The sequence below is a fragment of the Triticum urartu genome, chromosome 6A (assembly GCF_056163025.1).
Source record: "Triticum urartu cultivar PI428250 chromosome 6A, HENAU_Tu73, whole genome shotgun sequence".
NCBI lineage: Eukaryota > Viridiplantae > Streptophyta > Magnoliopsida > Poales > Poaceae > Triticum > Triticum urartu.
In genome coordinates, this window is record NC_141878.1 from 544,426,162 (window position 1) to 544,445,701 (window position 19,540).

General features: G+C 44.1%; 1 long non-coding RNA gene and 1 pseudogene across 6 annotated transcripts; both read left to right on the plus strand.

Annotated features, from left to right (window-relative positions):
• The first annotated feature begins 1,838 nt into the window (after positions 1-1,838).
• Positions 1,839-4,194, plus strand: LOC125512637 (putative mannan endo-1,4-beta-mannosidase 9; annotated as a pseudogene).
• Positions 4,195-6,173: 1,979 nt separating this feature from the next.
• LOC125514839 (uncharacterized) lies at positions 6,174-14,899 on the plus strand. 6 transcript variants are annotated; one of them, XR_007286640.2, is made up of 8 exons: positions 6,174-6,770; positions 8,139-8,320; positions 8,423-8,514; positions 9,158-9,206; positions 9,319-9,591; positions 9,812-9,885; positions 10,713-10,796; positions 11,636-14,899. It is a non-coding gene; the product is annotated as an uncharacterized LOC125514839 (long non-coding RNA). The 6 variants fall into 6 exon arrangements; XR_007286637.2 differs by having other exon boundaries at positions 6,175-6,770; positions 9,319-9,885; XR_007286636.2 differs by lacking the exon at positions 11,636-14,899 and having other exon boundaries at positions 6,176-6,770; positions 10,713-11,041.
• Positions 14,900-19,540: the final 4,641 nt, after the last annotated feature.

Here is a 19,540-nt window from a genome sequence, read left to right on the forward strand (position 1 = left end):
CCCTCAGCACCTTCACAGGGTCTTCTTGGAAGGCGCGGATGGCTCCCAGGTCACCAAACGACGGCATGGCTCCTCCACCGGACGCGACCCCGAGGCCACCTCCATCCCGGCCCGGATGCCCGACGCCTCCGACTCCTTGGAGAGGCCGAGCCCTGAGACCACCGGCCGCTCGTCGCGCGGGCGGGAGGAGGATGAGAGCGACTACGGGCTGACAACCATGTCGCAGTCCGCACGGAGGGAGAGCGAGGGGGTGGCCGCCGAAGCCAGGACAGTGGACAGCGGGGGGGGGGGGGGGGGGGTGGACGCCGCTGCCGAGGTGGCAGGCGGCGGGGTGTCGTGGACGCCGGGGCCGGAGCGGCACACGGCGGAAGGGGGGACGGTAACGAAGAGTAAACACAGGAGATGCTTGGCTATTCTTCAAAACACAAAAGGGTACAGATGTCGTGATAGAGTTGCCGATCAGGTCCTCGTCTCACGCCACGATCGTCTTCGATGAGACCCACTTCTCATTCTCCACCACCACCAATGAGCGCTCGCCTGACGACAAGGACAACCTCACGTACTCGCTCCCAGAAATCCCTCGCCGGCCCCGTTCGATCCTTCAATCCATCGTTGCAGCAGATAAAAATGCTGCCATGGCAGCCAAAACCCCACTACCAGCTCTGCCCGAAACAGCTGCCATGGCAGCCGAATCACGGCCCACCACCTCTTTGCCCACTGTGGCCTCTGCTTCCTGTTCCGATGACACACCTCCACCCTTTCCGTCACCGGCCGCCCCTACCCAACACCGTGTAATTCCTATGCACACCATGCACCGGTGGCCAGGCTAGCAAGTTCCTTCCAAACAACAATATATCCAAAACAACTCTGTTGTCGTGCTCCGAGATGTTCATTGGCTAACACCGGTGTTCTTGCTGAAAGCTGACTCAACCTTTGTTATGCAGCGACGCAGCGTATTCACGTAGAAGCTTGCTCTGAAGCAAGCATGCATGTGGATGGATTTGCCAAGAGCTGACGTACGTAGTTTGCCATGCACCGTAGTGCTGGCTTCTGCAGCATCGCTCGGCGCGACAGTAAAGCGGAAGATGGTTATGACGTGTAGGACCGCTGAGTCAGTGAGAGAACCTGTAATTCCGGCTTGGATTTTCTTTTCTCAAGTGCGGCAAACAGGTCTAGGATCGGGGTAGGGTTGATATTGACCGGGATTAGAAAGGTTAGGGTATAGATTTTAGGGATTCAAACGTTGAGGTTCGATTCCGACAAACTCTACGAGTTTAAGGTTTAAAACAGACTTTACTCGGGTGTATTTTGACGAAACAGTCTTCCCCGGCCCGTGGTGAAGGAGGCCACGATCCGCACCACCACGAACGTAGAGAGTCAAATGGGCAATCTCCACCACGAACGGAGAGAGTCAAATGGGCAATCTCCAACACGAACATCCGTGCATGTCTGGTTCACAGGGCCGCCCGATCCGTTTTGTATCTTTTTTTAAGGGCGAATCCGTTTTGTATCTGTATTAACATTAACATGCAATAAAGCTCCCACATTCCCTAAAAAAAAGCTGATAATAATTATCTCATGCCAGGCATGCCGGCGATATGCTAAGCTCAGCTTAATTACAATTATTTCATGCCGTGAATGCCGTATGCTAAACTAATGCCGTGAATGCCGTATCCCTGCGCCCTGCCCGTCTCGTGTCGCCATGCAGGAGTCCTCGCCTATATAACGCGAGCTAGCACCCGTCTCCATGCACAGCATACCATCCGCAACAAGGATATATTGACCTACAGCTAATCGCTTGTACGAGGTAGCCACAGCGGCTTGGGATTCGCATACACACATAGGTAGGCATGGGCACCAGCAACGCGCGATGGCTGATGGTCGTGTCGTGTCTGGCCGTCATGGCCCTGGCGGCCGGAGCGCGCCGGCCGGAGCGCGCCGGCCGAGCATCGATGACGACGCTGCGCCCGCCCCGGCACCGGCTCCCATCAAGTGGGGAGTAAAGGCGGATGTCCGCGGGTTCGCGAGGGCGGACGGGACGCGGTTCACGGTGGGCGGCCGGCCGTTCTACCCGAACGGCTTCAACGCCTACTGGCTCATGTACATGGCGTCGAACCCCGCCGACCGGAGCAAGGTGCTCGACGTGCTGGACCAGGCGTCCCGCCTCGGCGCGACGGTCATCAGGACGTGGGCCTTCAGCGATGGCGGCAGCAACCGTCCGCTGCAGACCACCCCCGGCGTGTACAGCGAGGACGTGTTCGTGGTACGTACTACTGTTAGATAGATGGACTCTCGCTAATCTTGTTAACCAATATATACCAACATGTTGTCAAAAAAATAACCGCATGCTCCTTTTTTTGACGGAATAATCACCACAATGTTTAAATTAAGATATTTCCCTCAAAAAATGTTTAAATTAAGATACATATCCGACGTCAGATTTTTACGTCAAAATCTAACGCCTTCAGGTACGTCGGATCTTGATCCAACGCATGGCAAATACCCTCCTGCAGCGTTTTTGTGTCAATCTTTTATACCACATGACAATTTTCACTTTAGAACATGGAAAATCCCTATACAACAACTAACATGGCAATTTTTTTGTTTCTGCATGACAATTGTGGAGCAGAGCGTTTGTTGGGATTTGCCAAAAATCAGATTTTTAGCATTCCCCTAAATTAAATGGTATTGCTAATTAAACAACATTTTTTGTCTCATCATTGATGTCCATTAAATTTTTTCCATTTCATACCTTTGTGGTAAAAAGTTTCCTAACATATAAGATGGACCTGTTTAATTACATGGACATTAGATGTGGATGTAAATTTATCTGATACGAAACTGCACCAATTCATGATGACAAATACTAACATTAAGATGACATGTTTACATGCTGAGAGAAACATCTTCAAAACATCCGTGGTTTGAAAAAATATCTCGAAAAACATATGTAATTAATCTCTTTCATATACTTTCTCTGACGGTATATATGCAGGGACTAGACTTTGTGATCGCCGAAGCGAAGAAGCGAGGGCTCTACTTGATCCTGAGCCTGGTGAACAACTGGGGTGACTTTGGCGGGAAGAGACAGTATGTGCAGTGGGCCAAAGACCAGGGCCACAACCTGGGCTCCGACGATGACTTCTTCAGGGACGCCCTCACCCAGCAGTTCTACAAGGAGCACGTCAAGGTCCGGCCGTCCGTCCTTGAAGGCACTCCCCTAAAATAAACTGATCGCATGCACTGCATGTTCCACTGCCGTGACGTTAAACCTCGATCATGATTAGCATCTTGTGTATGCACCGTATGTATATAGGTCGTATCATTTGTGTGTTTTGTGTGTGTGGAACAGAGGGTGCTGACGAGGATCAACAGCTTCACGGGGGTGGCGTACAAGGACGAGCCCACCATCTTTGCATGGGAGCTGATGAACGAGCCCCGCGTCCCGACCGACCCCTCCGGGAAGACCATGCAGGCCTGGGTGGCGCTCATGTCCTCCTACGTCAAGTCCATCGATGACAAGCACATGGTGGAGGTCGGCCTCGAGGGGTTTTACGGCGAATCCACGCCGGAGCGCAAGCGGTTCAACCCTGGCGGAGACTCCGCCGGCACCGACTTCATCGGGAACAACCGCATCCCCACCGTCGACTTCGCCACCATCCACTACTACCCCGACGTGTGGTAAGCAAACGATAGCCACACCCAAATTTCCTCTCAGCTCTGATAACCGATGGATTTGTGTTGACCGTGCGTGTGGCTTGTGTGTGTCAGGCTGCCGGGTTCGACCGGGGAGCAGCAGGTGGAGTTCTGGAAGAAGTGGATGGCATCGCACATCGAGGACACGGCAAAGGCGCTGCGGAAGCCGCTGGTGGTGGCTGAGTTTGGATGGAACTCCGTCGGCAACGCGGTGACGGCGCGGGACGACTACTTCCGCATGGTGTACGACGCCATCTACGCGTCTGCGAAGAGGGGCGGGCCGTGCGCTGGGGGCCTCTTCTGGCAGGTCTTGGCGCCCGGGATGGAGAGCTGGACCGACCGCTACGCCGTCGTGCTTGAGCGCAGCTTCACCACCGCCGCCATCGTCTCCCAGGAGTACGCTAGGATCGGCAGAATCACGCCGTGAGTCTAGCTTGAGTAGATGCATCCACGGGTGCGTTCCGCCTCGCCCGCGCGTTGGGGGAACAGCCTGCAGGAAGCAAGGACCCACGAGTCGTGTTAGGATAGTTGCAATCGTCTAATTAGGTCAAGATTGCTCACAAATAAGGCTAACATATGTAGTGGCATACCAAGGAATGAGGTCCCCATTATAACATATTACTAAAGATTAAAGGTTTTCTAAAAGGACCCATCTTTTATCTCTTCTCTACTTATATATATTTATGTGGACCGCAATACTTGGCACACGGGTGCCATATAGATAAAACTACCACACAACTTTTTCCTTCCTTTTAATTACATGCATGATTGCATTAGGATGAATCACACTCATTTCATGTGCATTCTTTTCTCTAATTACATGCATGTATTCAAGGACAAAAGCTGATGTCATCCGAACTCTCCTATTTCTGAAAATTCAAAATGTTTTGTAGCTCAAACCGCCGGTCTAATACAAAACCGTTCTCACAAAAAAGATTTGTCACGACGAGATCTTCGAAAATAGATCCCATATTGGTATGTTTCGACAACTTTTTTCGGGTCAGAAGTTACCGCGCCTCGGCTACATAAGTTACCACGCATGTGGTATGCAACTTACCGTGTTATTTTCACACAAGTTACCGAGGTATGTTTTTCAACATCTTTTTTCTCTTCTTGGTTAAAGTTACCGCGGTGTTTATACGTAAGCTATCGGATATGTGCTCTTACCATGATATTTTCATATAAGTTCTCGGGGATACGTTTTCCAATATTTTTTTCCGCCGTTGGTCTAAGTTCCCGTGGTGTTTGTACGTAAACTATCGGGTATGCGGTTAGTATATTACCGTGCTATTTTCACAAAGAGTTACCTGGGGTATGTTTTTCAGCAAAAAAATTCCCTTGATCATAGTTAGTGCGGCAAGTTATCGGGTGTGCGGTTCATATATCACCTTGCTATTTTCACATAAGTTATCGGGGGTATATTTTTCAACAATTTTTCTTCCCTTGGTCATACCGCGATGTTTGTATGTAAGTTATCGAGTATGTGGTTCTTATATTACCATGTTATTTTCACAAAAGTTATTGAGGGTATGTTTTTCAACAACTTTTTTTCTTTCGTCAAAGTTATCGTGGTGTTTATACGAAAGTTATCAGATCTACGATTTGTATATTGTCATGTTATTTTTCACATAAGCTACTGGAGGGTATATTTTTTAATAACTTTTTTTCCAACCCGCAAAAATTACCACGATATTTGTACATAAGTTATAGGGTCTGTGGTCCGTTATTAACATCAATCTAGGTGGAAATTTTTGCAGAAATATAACATGTTGGTCGCTCAGATTGGTTGTGCAGCCATTTGTAAGTGTTATGGAAGCACACAAAATTGATGATGAGTTAAACTAAAGCAAGATGCAGTGTACACAAACATGCAGATATTTTTGCTCCATTTTCTTTCTAACAAAGTCTGCGTACAAAGTACTAAGTACTAGTACTGACCCTCTCTTTAGCTTCAACGAGAAATGAACCAGACTGTATCTACAAGCGCTACTACATAAGTTCAGAAACAAACACATTCATGCACTGAGGCCATAGCTGCTGCAGTTCCAGCTTCACGAGAGACGTCTCTGCAGGATCACGAAAAAACTAGCACTAGTTCTACCGACTAAATGAAGTAATAAACTCCGGCACCACCGCTGCTTCTGCCCATCATTTTGTGTCCAATTCTATTGATTAACTGAACTCCAGCATCACGAAAGCAACCATGAACAAGCAAACAACTCACGGTGAGTGACGCGGACGGGCCTAGGATCGCAGCCCAGTTGAGCGAGCACAGCATCAGGGACTTCATTCATCAACCAATCGATTTGATCGGCGCTAGTCTACTACCACTATAAAAGGAAGAGAGGGGCAGATCCAAACAATCACATCCATCCATCATCAAAATCTAATGGCCCTTAATTCTTTTGTGTTTAACACTGCAAACCACGGATCAAGCCACAATCATCGATCGCTAATCTGCCCCGCAGTAAAAAAGAAAGAAAACCGCCCGCATGACCTTCTTATCCTCCCGCACGACCTCCTCCTCCTCCTGCGCCGTTCGCCTCCCGCAGCCGCGCTCACCGCTGCCTCGCACCGCCGGAGCCACGGGAAGCCGCCGCAGGTCGCCGGGATCCTGCCCCTGCCGCGGGTCGCCGCCTCCCCAGCCGCGGGAGCCCGCCCCCGCCGCGGGTCGTATCTTCCCCAGCCGCCGGAGCTCGCCACCGCCGTGGGTTGCCGCCTCCCTAGCCGCGGGAGCCGCCCCCGCCGCGGGTCGCCGCCTCCCCAGCCGCCGGAGCCGCCCCGCCGCGCCCTTCGTCGCCATTCCGCCGCAGCTTGGGGGCAATATCGCGGGAGGGGTCGTGCCAGCGGGCGCTCCGTGATGGACGCGAGCATGGGCTGTTGTCACCGCCTGCTGCTCTCCTCCGCTGCACCACGAATGCGAGCTAGGGTCTCCGTCGTCGTTCCTCCATGAAGCCGGGAAAGCCAACACCGCCGCAGACGATGTGGGGCTACCCGCCAGCTCTGGTAGCTTCCAACGAGCATGTGCTGATGTGCCTGCTCCGCAACGGTCATGCCCCGCGCTTGCTGACAAGGTAAGGGTGCTTTGGACCGGGGGCTTGCAGTAGTAGATTGGCCAGAACTACATCCATGACTGCTTTGCGAACACAACTGCCATATGTATTCCGATATGAGGCGACATTTGTTTTGTCTATCTGCCTGATGAGAGATTATTTACACTTTTCTCAATTGGGCTTGTGCATGAATTAGTGGATGCACACGATATGCTTCTAGATGTAAGTTTACATATTGAGTTATTCAGTTGTGTTAGGAAATCAAGCTCTAGGAGATGAGTTAGTGGTTGTTTTTGAGCACTTTATGAATTTAGCTACGATTTTATGATGTTGCAAAAGACAATTGAATTTTATGAAAAACATCTCTGGTATTTTGTTCGAATACAAACTAGATGCTTCGTTCTTGCATACCTTAACCCAACAATGAAAATATAAGTGTGAAGTCCTATTCATTTCTCACTATAGGTTGTGGCGCTGTACATAAGTAATTTTGTCTTTCTTCTTTCTTCTTTGTGAGACGATTTGGAGTTAGGGAATTTTTCTACTCCCTCCGTCCCATAGCTTGAAAAATAATCTTATATTGTGGGGTGGAGGGAGTATGAACTAAAATTTTAGTATAGAAGTAATGCTGACTAAGGTGGTGAAATCCTTCGTCTGAGATTCTCTGATTGAATCCCATGATTATATCGCCAGACTTTAGGAGATGAGTTTATTTACATACATGCTTTGAGATTATATCTTTGTATTCACCATCAGTGGCTGGAGCACACATTTCCTTTTGTTTATCAATTATATATTTTCTATCCAAATTCAGGATTCTAATCGCGTTCAGGTTTTAAAATAGTTGCTAGGGAGCATGCTTATAATCTTTGTGCAGACCAGCGAATCAACAACACTTGTTAGTTTTGTGTAAAGAGAAATGTAATAAAGAAGCCAGAATTTTCCTGAAGGTTTCTTAGTTTAAGGAAACAACAAAATTAACCAATCTATTACCTAAGGTGAGCATGAAGACACTTTCATACTATGCCTTAGTAGTATGGAATATGTATGTTCCCTTTTTGAAAGTTTTCTTAAACTAATTAGTGCCCCATTAAATTATTCTCAGTTTTTCAGTTTACATGTTTTTATCAAGTCAAGCAGGATGATATCTCTGTTGTTCTCATGACATTTAGGATGCTTGAAACTTTATTACCTTTTGAGCGAAGAGCCGCCTTTGTTTTCAAACACTACCTGGGCAGAAAATCCGTACCAAGCGTTTGTAGAGAAGCATATGGGAGCTAAGATATGAAAAAAGAGACTTTGTTATTTATTTAGTACTGAAATGCATAACATGGATGCTAGAATCTAATTTTTCGTTGTATATAATATGAACAACGTGATTTTTTCCAGGTCATAAATTGCTTGGAAAAATGCAACATCGATGCTAGAATCCTGACGAGACTATGGCCGGTGATGTAGATTATTTTGTATGCTAATGGTGCCGTGGCGGCTGCATGGCGGAGGGTTGCACGCTCGACTTTGACGTCGCCGTCTTCAACAGGGAGAAGATGTCCCTCGCTGGCCATGACAAGGTCCGCAGTCCGCACCTGCACTCCTTTTCGGCTTTTCCCATTCCTTCTTCCTTTCCAGGAATTGGCTGAAGATGTTTTTTTGTTTTGTGTGTGCCTGTGCAGTATATGGTGGCGGGCGGGCGGAACCTCTTCGCACTGCTCCTGGAGGCATCAAGGGTGACAAGCCCTCTATAATGATCGAATCGGGCTCCCAGGTTCAGTCCCATCTTCGCTTTGCTCCCTCATTGCGCAGTTTCTCTCATATCTGTCGAGATTTACTATTATGTCTCTCTACTGCTATTTTACTAAATAGTGTTCTTGGAGCATCAAAGCCAACTGCTTTACTGCATTGAAAAGAAAAATAATTTGATATGTTGAGTTTACCTCAATGAAAACAAAAGGAATTTAATATTGTATACGGTGTTACATGTCACAATATGTTTAGTTCCTGTTAGTTCTGTTTATTTGCATCTTCTGCTTTCAGTCCATGGACACATGCAACATATGCAGAACCACAAAGTAGGTGCAATCTGATGTTCCCTTGGTAGAACCTGATTTGAGAAAATAGTACCCAATGTTCGATGCTTTCCACTCTCTTTTGGTCATTATTTTGTGATTCTGTAAATAAAGGGAAATTGTTTTCGGATCCCCCTTCCCGGCACCGCACTCATCATGCAGTTTAATACAACTTTTGATATATCTTGCATGTTTGAAACTATTATATTGTACATGAATATATGAGAACGGATGTTTGGCTCTCGGCCTCCATGGAGGACTTTTTTTGAAGAAAAAAAAAATCAAAATTCGTTTTTTTTTCAGTTTCAAAAAAATCTGAAAAAAATCATGACCCCTTTGCAGTGTTTCTTTGGAACACTGGATTCCACTACCACGTGCAATCATTTATTAGGTAATATCTGGACCTGTACACACCCAGATTTCGGGGATTTATAATGCGAGTGATTTATTATGTTACTTGAATTGGTGTATGTAATCTGGTTTTGTTGGGGCTTGGTTTTCAGTTATTCCAACAGGTCCTGGACTTTCCACGCGCTCAGACAGCAACATTCTTTATCCAACGGGTTAAGTGATTTTATCCATCTGAATATTGTGTTATCATTTGTTTTAATTCAAGTGATATTACGCATGTAGCTTGCTGGGTATATTTTACAATAGTTACCTTTGGAAATTTCTTAGAGATTATAGATGGACAGGGACAACATTGCAGATACGTTGCAGCTGGGCACCATGATCATTGCCCCCATATCTCCTTTTTATGTTATGAAGATATACATGTAGGTTTCCTTTTTGGCAATTTTTGGAGATCATAAATGATATTAATATTAGAGAAAAGTATTATGGTTGTACTGCAATTTGCAAGGTTTCTTGTGTCTGTGTGTACAAACAGATCAAATCTTATTGAAGTGACTTTGATTAATTTCCTTTTCAAAGTTATTGTTGGGCCAGCTATTGACCTCTATAAAACATTTATTTTCACTTCTCTTTTGCTCCCAGGAAATCTGGTGCAAGCCCCACTACAGTTTTATATAAAGATGTTGGAGGCACCATCGGAAAGAGACAAGTCTGCGGTAAATTTCTCCCTGATACAGTAATAGTGTTATCTGTAGTCTTAGAAAGAAAATCAACATTTACTGTTATCTGAAATGCATGTTTTCTTAGTGTTTTCTAAGCATTTTCTGGTCATCAATTGACTTATCATCCTATCTTTTTGTAAACCATGGAATTTTTAAAGTTCAAAAAAGCATGTACATCAACTATTTCACTTCACAGTGATAGTTGGATGGAGGGCTTGTGACACAGAAAACCTCTTTTGTGGATCTAACAACAAAAATATGTTTCCAGTATTTCTTTGGATATGGAAACATTTTTGGATCGTCACCTAGAAAATAAATTGGCACAAGCTTACTGAGAGTTGCAGGTCAGCGTGCGCTAAAAATATTTAAATTTAAAAGAATCTTTCTGAGGTAGTTTGTGGTTCCTATTTTTCTGGTCATGCTTTTTTGAAAATAACTTCTAGTCATGCTTGCTTTTATACTGCTTGTTGAAAATTCACTTTTACTATTAGAAGATGATAAATCAGATTCATACTGGAGTTCACTTTTCTTGAACAGAAAACAGAAGGATCAGGTTGTACCTGATAGAATATATGCCTATAAAATGAAAGGATAATAGATTCCTAAGTACTAGAGCTGTCATACCATTCCAGGAAGTTAATTCTTGATGTCATTCCAGAAAATAGAAGGATCAATACAATGTTCTCGATGATCATTTTATGTGTCCTTTTAGGTAGCAACGCCAAATAGTAGGGCTTCATCTTAGTACTGATCAATAGGAGCATGTTTGAACTATTGCATAGGTAAAAATAATTTCTTCATGACTTCTCTTATGCTCCCAGTGAATCTTGTCCAAACTCCACATCGCTGTCACTGAACAAAGTTGGAGGTGCAATTGAAAGAGACCAGCCAAATTCTTCTTCTGGGTATTAAAAAGAAAACATGGCTAGAGATTTCATGCCATGTCATTCCATTTATGTTCGCTTGTGTCATTATCATATCTGATTACATGATTGACATTTATTTCATAATTAGCATATACTTCGAGACATGATATGTTTTGCTTTATTTATGGACAACAATATACGTTTACTTATTGTGATCATATAAGTGAACAAACATAGCCAACGGTTAAAGTTCATATCTACTATGTATATATATTTTTCATTCACACATGTCTCACTGCCTTTTAAGCACTTAGAGAGCAGAACTGGAGATTGCTCTCATTAAATGTGAACAAGATTGATGTTCTTTTTTTCCCGCAAAATAGTAAATACTGTGTTCTCTTGATTGTTTTTTGATTTTTCGGCTTACCTGAATCTAAGAAGTCCGACCATCAATTAATGAGAGATTTTTGCTTCTATCATTCGTGGAACCATAGAAATGAAGTACAGACCGCGCCTCAGCCAACACTTCACAATCTTTTTCCCCAAAGCAAACAGTATCATTATTTATATATTCTAAATTAAAATATTTTTGCTTGTGTGCTCAAGTAAAATTTTACTGCTTAAAGGAAAAAGAAACCATTTTATCACTCCTACAGTTCACAGGGAGAGAGAACAAGAAAACCTTCTACCACAATCTTGTCTTCCTACTTACTTTTACTTACCAAGAAGAAACAACAATAAAGGAATCTTTTAAGAAAATGGATAAAAGATCATTTTCAGTTAGTAATGTACAACTCCCAACTTGTCTCTTTTACTTCTTTTTCTGTGCATGTGCACCCTATTGAATGGTGTTGTACTTGTACATACTGGAATTGCAGGCAAAACAATGTGATGGATGGTCTATAAGATTATCTGGTTGAATTCATCTCCAGGGTAAAAGAAGTCAGGCAATGTGCATGATGTTTGATTGGAAATAATATTGCTTTGAAAATGTACGAATGCTTTCTTGGCATCTGACATTGCAGAATCAAACATTGATGCATACTTTGTAAATTCTCTTGGGGAGAAAAAGTATAATTTGCAAGTTGCAACATTGATCCCAAAATACATGGTGTTCACACATATCTATTTTATGTAGTTTGTGATAAACCAAAATGTTGAGTCTTTGAAAGTACCACTAATGACCTCTATTTATGTGGAGATAAGTTATGAAAAATTTTATGAAAAAATGACATAAAACAACTTTGAACCTATATGATGTAAGGGCCTGAAAACATTTCGGGCCTATATGATGAATGTTACCTTGGCTGTTTTTTTGTGTGTCATCTTATACTACCATCAACAACTATAAGTATACGGTAGTATGAGACATACACACAAGGTGTATTTGATTGAGAGTGGATGTATCTTTGAAAAGAGCATTAGCAGATACGTGCGTTGCACGTGCAAGTTTACTAGTTACTGCTAGGCCAAATCAGCCGGGAACCCCTCCCCTATCCCACCCGACGAAGCAGGAACCCGACTCTGCTGGATCGATTCCCTGCCGCCCACGAAGGGAACCGCCTGGCCGCAGGGGCAGGAGCAAACGGGAACGGGTGAAGAGCTCGTCCTGACTCCAGGGCCATACTTGAGAATTTGGGGGCCCGGTGCAAAATCAAAGTTCAGGCCCCAGTAATTTTAAAAAAATACGGTAAGATGTTTTTAAGATATACCATATGCGCAACATACTTTTTCCAAGAACTATGTGTTGCAAAAAAAACTATATGTTGCAAAAATGCAAATTTATGAATTAATCTCTTCTAATATGTATTTTAGTTGGAACAAGCAAATTTTCAAATTTATCTGAATTAAAATATTCAAGCACAGTTTATTAAAAAAATCCTCTTTATTCCATTTTCAATAAAATGAAACCACGAAAAAAGACTGCAATCCTTTGGTTGTTGAAGTTCTATTGTAACAAATCAGAAAAAAAATCCACATCCACATGTTTATTTTTTGTTACTAGACATATGTACTAAATTGGAGATTATTTATTTTGTTTACTTTCTAAGAGATGTTATATGTCCAATTTTAATTGTTGCAACTGCTATGGTCCAGTGTACATGTGTATTATGTGTTCATAAATAATGCAAATATGGAATATATTAAAATAGTAGATTTTGAATGAGATATTTTCCTTCATACATAATTTACCTATAATTAGTCTTATATTTTCACAGCAAATGAAATCACTAGTTTTAAATACAGATGGCAGTATTTCGACTGTGTCGTCAAATGCTCCATCAATGCTGCAATTGGAAAGACCAAAAGAAAATGGGAACCACTAGGGATCAGACTACTGATCCCTAGCGTTCCACCAGACCAGCCCGTGGCTGTTGGATTAGAAGCACACAGGCCGTTAGATCATGTGCGGAAAGGACGCTAGATTTGGGAACGTCCTCCTTTTATTACGGTGCTTCCTGTAACCGCTCCCGTATTAGTAGCCAGTTAATTTGTACGAGCCTCGCTTCTCAGGGCATGTACAATGGTTGATAAGATAGTTTTATCTTAAGTTTTGCATATAATTTAGAGATGATAAAAAACATGTCTATAATGAGTCATTTCTTAGCCTTATCTTTAATCCTAAAAATATGGTGAGACATATTGTGCTAAGAGATCATCTCTTGTCTTATCTTAAATAAGAGAAGACAAGCCTTTTCTTATGATTTCTCTCCCCTCCACCTCATCATTTATCCTACGTGGCATTGCTAAGATAGAACCATTGTACATGCCCTCATAATCAAGTTGCCTATGATGCTTCTGCTTCCATCGTTCAGTCAAGAAAAAAAGCAAGGATGTCTCATCTGATACTAGTAAAATTTCATACTTTTTCATGTCGAAAGAAAATACTTTCTTATTTTTGAAAGAAATATTCTATGATTTTTGGATGCTAGTATTTTTTGTAACTAGATGATGCCCCGCACGTTGTTGCGGGAATGTTTGCAATATTTCAATGAGATTTTGATTATATGGAATATGAATTCTTGAAACAATAGTTTCTGAAAGTATATAAGAATTAAATATAAATAGCATAATAAAATGGAATTTTACATGCATGCATGTTGTAGTGGATTTTTAATATGCATAGTTGCATGTTGAGGTGGACCTTTTCTTATGCATGTTGAATGATGAGGTGGCATACTTGTATGTTGAGAGAAATATTTTAGTGGGGGCTAGCTATTTAGACATAGAAGATTGCTCTGATGTAATGAAAACTTGTAACCAGTGTGACTTTATTTTTGTATCCAACACACCAAAAATTTGCTTCCACTAACGACACAACTTCTTCTAATGCAATCTAGCAAAAAATTGTGTCAAGGAACCTTGCTTCCATGTAACAAAAATTTGCTTCCGAGGCTTTTTTAACATGGAAAAAATTTGAGTCCCATATTTTTTTATTATGTTTCCAACTCAAGAAAAGTTTGCTTCCATCCATTACAAAAGTGTTTCCATCATAATACTGATTTGCTTATAACCAAACATATATAAGTTAGTTTTTGTACTTCGTCTGTTCATACAACATGTTTCAGACGCGCCACAACTTCTTGCTTCTTTCAAGTTGCCGATACTACAATGCTTCCTAAGTTCATATTGATATCAAATAAACACTGTCGATTGTTTGTTCTAACAAAACAATGCTTCCAACAGAAATAGTATTTGCTTCCTGTGATATCAGCATTTGCTTCTGTATACAAAGAATGGTCAAGGGGTTTCCTTCATGTCGCCACACTGCCACCATGGTCCACCTTGATGGCGACGGCACATGCGCGAGGGATACTCCAGACGGACCGCGATAAAACATAGGGGCTGTCGTGTAGGTGGCTGCGACGTGGAAATGGCGGCCACGAGCAGCGAAGACGACATTGAGGAGGCACATGCAGTATGGGCTCCCCACGGAGTGCTCTTTGCCGCTGGTGAAGGGTACCATGGATGGTCGTCGATGGGGCACCATGATGAGGAAGATGGACTGTGGTTGCAGAGAAAGGCCGTGGAGACCTTGCGCGCCTGACGTCCTCCAGCATGGTTGAAATGCCACAAACTCTATGCAGCGAAGAAGCACATGTATGAAACATACTATGAATCATTGATATTTGGAAGCATCATATTCATGCAATTCAACACAACAGAAGAGGCAGTGGTTACAACCGGAAGATGCCGAACTTGAGAAGCATTATTGTAGTGCCAATTCGTCTACACATAAGAAGCACGTATTATATAGTATATATGAAGCACCGAATCTCCGGTGAAATCACCACACATGTGAGACCTAATGGAAGCATAGAAATCTAAAAACGAAAATTAACATCCTTGCCGCAAAGGTGCATGTAGGTGCTGAAATTTGTGATAACTATCATCCAGCATAAAAAGAGAATTTTGTGTCCCTACATCAACTTGATCTGGGATAAACCATGTTATCGTCAGACAATGATTTGAGTAAAAAAAAGTACGCTCTAGTAGCATGCTATGTTTGCAGCATTGTACGTACATAATGCAAAAAAACTGAACCTAGGGCATGCAGATTGAGGACGCATGCAAATAGTAGGTGAAGTCTACCGCACATAGTGCCGCCGGTGCCAAGCTGTGCTCGCACACCATGCGGCTGAGCTGTTGCAACCGTGTCCAACTCGGTGCCTACTGCAGCTGCTGGTACTCTAGCCGCCGGGCGATCCTGCCGGCAGCCTGCTGAGGGGAGACGCGCTGGTGAGATGTAATGGTGGCCGCATGGAGGAGTGGGCGCGTGCATCCGATCTGGGTGGCGATGGCACATAGATCAGGGGCGACGCGATGGAATCGGGAGCTCGACGTGGGTTGGAAGCAGGCCGATTAATTAGGGCCGAGAGATTTGAGAGAGATATACGGGGGTGCTTTGAAGTTTGAACAAAACTTTTCTGAGAGATAATGACCGCGGGATGGAAAAGGAATGAACGGCCCACGATTGGTCTGAGGTTTTTCTCGTATCAGACGTGTGACTGGGAGCGTTTCCCAAAGAAAATACTGGAAAAACATGCGTTCCCCACGAAGTAATTAATGGAGAGAAGAACAAAAGACCTGACCCGACTCTCAAGGAGTAAATACTCCCTGTAGTGCTCTGTCTTTGTTGGCTAATTTCTTCATTAATTAATGGATACCTGCAGTAAAAAATATTTTGGGGGCCCCATCTTTTAGGGGGCCCTGTGCAGTTGCACATCCCGCACATGTGCCCCGTACGGGCCTGCCTGACTCGACGACATCCCTATTGGCCGACTCGACCTATGCCATACGAGGGAATAAGGTAACAGGACAGAGGCAGGAGAGCGACGACGTGCGGATGTACCAGTGCCCCACGGAGGGCTGGACCACAACGACGGACGCCGACGGGGAAGACGGCCGCCGACGCGCGGAGTGGCGAAGGCGCGCAGCGGGAATTGCAGGTTGCCGCGAAGCACGACCTCAAAGATCTCGGGGCACAGTGCGGTCGAGCGTATCGAGACGGAGAGGCTGCTCGCAGATGTGCGATCTCAAACGAACGGCATTCAGGTCATGTGGCAGTTTTGCAAAAAAATATTTGGGTTGCCAAATACATATTTCGTATATTATTACTTAAAAAACGTAAGGTTACATTTCTTTCACTTTCTCTCCACCACTCCTTCATCCAACCTCCCACCCTCCATCGCTTATCCCTGGTTTCCCATCCATAGGACTATTTTTTTTGGTTCGTATAGACAAGTAAAGATCCATCAATATATTATATTTAGCCAGTTTAAGAAAATACAGAAACATTATTTTAGTCAGTTTAAATATATTATATGTAGTCAGTTTAATCACAAGCAAATACCTATTTTGCCAGTTTAAGAAATGACAGAAACATTATTTTATTTTGTCCATTTCTTTTGCATCAAGATTTGCCCTGTATAGTCATCTTATTGTTTAAAAAAATATTTGGTCCCGTGGCAACATACGGGCACATACCTGATGTATTAAAAAGGTTCATCGGTGGTGGAAAACACTCCAAACATAATTTAATTTTGGGATAAGTATGTTTTTCGTCCCTGAACTCCCACAAGAATTTAAAAATCGTCCCTCAACTTCGAAGCCAGCAAAACTCAGTCCTTCAACTAATCAAACCAGATAATATTCATCTCTTATAAAGCTTCGGGTTGTTTGAGTAAGACATGAAACCAATTTTGACCACCATGTCAGTTAAGTGACCAGAGGACCCTTGCACCTCTATATGTTCCGCATACTCCGTCCATCCCCTTTTTAACAAAGCCTAAACCTAGAGCGGGCGGCGGCGGTGGTAATTCACTCATCGGTTGCGGGGGACGGCCTAGCACATGTCTATTTTTTCAATACACATATGCATTTTTCTTGTACATGCGCAACGTTTTTTCTGGTAAAGATTGAACATATTTCAAAATATATACAAAATTTCCAAATACATGTATATGAACATTTTCTTGAATACCCACCACATTTGACATCCCTAAATGATACAAACATATTTATTAGTAAGTGACAATACATAACAAGATAAATCTGAAAATGTTTATTACAAAGGTAGCAACAAAACTTAAAATTGCAACCATTTGCTCATTTATTGATTTATCACGAGACTCTTCAACAAACACCGTGATAAGGTTTCTGTCAGTCCTGCAATCCACTATAAACAAATCATGAACATACTGCTGTTGGTGATCGTAGCAGAAATTTAAAATTTTCTACGCATCACCAAGATCAATCTATGGAGTAATCTAGCAACGAGGGGAAGGAGAGTGCATCTACATACCCTTGTAGGTCGCTAAGCGGAAGCGTTACAAGAATGCGGATGAAGGAGTCGTACTCGTAGCGATTCAGATCGCGGTTGATTCCGATCTAAGCGCCGAACAACGGCACCTCCGTATTCAACACACGTGCAGCCCGATGACGTCTCCTACGCCTTGATCCAGCAAAGGGAGAAGGAGAGGTTGGGGAAGACTCCGTCCAGCAGCAGCACGACGGCGTGGTGGTGGTGGAGGAGCGCGGGACTCCAGCAGGGCTTCGCCAAGCACTACGAGAGACGAAGAGGGAGAGGGGTAGGGCTGCGCCAACAGGGGAAGAACTTCGTGTGTTGGGCTGCCCCTTTGCCTCCACTATATATAGGGGGGAGAGGGAGGGCTGCGCCCCCACCTAGGGTTCCCACCCCAAGGGGTGCGGCAGCCCTAGATCCCATCTAGGGTGGCGGCCACAAGGGGAAGAGGGGGAGGCGCACCTGGGGTGGGCCTTAGGGCCCATATGCCCTAGGGTTTGCCCCCTTCTCCTCTTGGAGGCGCCTTGGGCCTTGGTGGGAGGCGCCCCAGCCCATCTAGGGGCTGGTCCCTTCCCACTATTGGCCCATGTATGCCTCCGGGGCTGGTGGCACCACCTGGTGGACCCCCGGGACCCTCCGGTGGTCCCGGTACACTACTGGTGATGCCCGGAACACTTTCGGTGGCCAAAACCATACTTCCTATATATCAATCTTTACCTTCGGGCCATTCCAGAACTCCTCGTGACGTCCGGGATCTCATCCGGGACTCCGAACAACATTCGGTAACCGCGTACATACTTTTCCTATAAACCCTAGCGTCATCGAACCTTAAGTGTGTATACCCTACGGGTTCGGGAGTCATGCAGACATGGCCAAGACAACTCTCCGGTCAATAACCAACAGCGGGATCTGGATACCCATGTTGGCTCCCACATGCTCCGCGATGATCTCATCGGATGAACCACGATGTCAAGGATTCAATCAATCCCGTATACAATTCCCTTTGTCTATCGGTACGATACTTGCCCGAGATTCGATCGTCGGTATCCCGATACCTTGTTCAATCTCGTTACCGGCAAGTCTCTTTACTTGTTCCGTAACACATCATCCCGTGATCAACTCCTTGTTCACATTGTGCACATTATGATGATGTCCTACCGAGTGGGCCCAGAGATACCTCTCCATTACACGGAGTGACAAATCCCAGTCTCGATTCGTGCCAACCCAACAGACACTTTCGGAGATACCCGTAGTGTACCTTTATAGCCACCCAGTTACGTTGTGACATTTGGCACACCCAAAGCATCCTACGATATCCGGGAGTTGCACAATCTCATGGTCTAAGGAAATGATACTTGACATTAGAAAAGCTTTAGCATACGAACTACACGATCTTTTGTATTAGGCTTAGGATTGGGTCTTGTCCATCACATCATTCTCCTAATGATGTGATCCCGTTATCAACGACATCCAATGTCCATGGTCAGGAAACCGTAACCATCTATTGATCAACGAGCTAGTCAACTAGAGGCTTACTAGGGACATGGTGTTGTCTATGTATCCGCACGTGTATCTGAGTTTCCTATCAATACAATTCTAGCATGGATAATAAATGATTATCATGAACAATGAAATATGATATAATAATAACTAATTTATTATTGCCTCTAGGGCATATTTTCAACAGTCTCCCACTTGCACTAGAGTCAATAATCTAGTTCACATCGCCATGTGATTAACACTCACAGGTCACATCGCCATGTGACCAACATCCAAAGAGTTTACTAGAGTCACTAATCTAGTTCACATCACTATGTGATTAATACTCAATGAGTTCTGGGTTTGATCATGTTATGCTTGAGAGAGGTTGTAGTCAACGGGTCTTGCCATATTCAGATCCCTATGTATTTCGCAAAACTTTATATCGTAGATGCTACTACCACGTTCCACTTGGAGCTATTCCAAATTGTTGCTCCAT